This window comes from Vespula pensylvanica, chromosome 2 (genome assembly GCF_014466175.1).
Source record: "Vespula pensylvanica isolate Volc-1 chromosome 2, ASM1446617v1, whole genome shotgun sequence".
Classification (NCBI taxonomy): domain Eukaryota; kingdom Metazoa; phylum Arthropoda; class Insecta; order Hymenoptera; family Vespidae; genus Vespula; species Vespula pensylvanica.
The window spans coordinates 4,602,891-4,604,176 of NC_057686.1; the positions used below are offsets into that span (position 1 = coordinate 4,602,891).

Here is a 1,286-nt window from a genome sequence, read left to right on the forward strand (position 1 = left end):
TAGAAAACGATAGGTAAAGGATACGCAGGGACGTGTTGCTATGCGAATGTAGGTCCCAGTTTGAGATACACAGAAGTTGCACTCGTACCGTTTGCAAATCTATATTCATTTATTCGGCGTTAGCGATCGACGCAGTTTGATTTCCGTAAGCAATGTAAATTCGAAGCAGCGTCGCGTAAGACGCCTTTGCAATTGCCTCCCACTCCCACTCCTCCTCCTCCTCCTCCTCCTTCTCCTCCTCCTTTTTCCTCTTCTTCCAACCCTTCTTTCACTCTTTCTCTCGTTCGTCATACGTACCTCGTCGAACGGTGGTTTTACATCGTCGAAATCGCCGTTGACGCGACTAGAAAACGAAAAGCACGAGAAGGCAACCGAGTCGAGCGTTGCTCGAGCACCGGTGATCGATCGATCCATCAAGATCGACAAACCGTTTACCGTGCTGAAAGAAAAGGCACGAGGTGAAGTGCCCCGTGCACGTGAGTATTAAGTTGCAACGCGGCCTCCGCGTTACCGCAATCTGAAAAGGCTTAATTGCTCCTGGGATCGACGACGAGACGCAGCTAAGGCTTAAGTCGATCTCGTTCTAGCCTTACCGATAGATCGCCCTTTGATTTTTCTTCTTTTCACCGTATAGGCGATATATATATCGAATACCACTACTTTTTCCAACCCTACGATACGATCCTCGACTTTAATTTATGTTCCCTTCTCCGATATCTCTCTCTCTCTCTCTCTCTCTCTTCTTCTTCTTCTCTCGCTCTCTCTTTCTTTAATCGTCTCTGGGAAAAGTTTGAAATCTGAATTTTCTTCAAATGGCAGAAATAAAATGAAAAAGTATTTCTATATCTACATTTCTGTTCTAGATAGCTAAACTTTCTCGGACAAAGTCAAGACACAGTCAAGGACCTATTTTGACTAGCAGATGAGCCAGACGTCTATCGAATTCAATGAGAGACTTTGCGACCCAAAGTCCCCGAAAACATCTGGCAATAGATAGTCCGAAACATCGATCATTATCAATGGGCCGACGAGACTCGACCACACACCTATGTACGTAAATATCAAGTAAATCCACCTTTCGAATTTGAAACCCACCTTTCGATATTTTATTTTTATCCGAAGGAACAAAAAAGAAAAGAGATATCTCGTTTCGCAAGATGACGTACCTAACTACAGCTATAACTACCTATACCTCGAGCTCGCGAATATGTTACAAAGTATGCCGAAAAAGATTGGAATACTAATGGGACGGTCGATTAATTTTCTGAAGCTCTTGCGCTTCAGGT

The 1,286-nt window shown here is 43.9% G+C and overlaps 1 long non-coding RNA gene across 1 annotated transcript; it reads left to right on the forward strand.

Moving 5' to 3' along the window:
- The first annotated feature begins 344 nt into the window (after positions 1–344).
- Positions 345–1,054, forward strand: LOC122637626. The gene is made up of 2 exons (XR_006329279.1): positions 345–476; positions 864–1,054. It is a non-coding gene; the product is annotated as an uncharacterized LOC122637626 (long non-coding RNA).
- Positions 1,055–1,286: the final 232 nt, after the last annotated feature.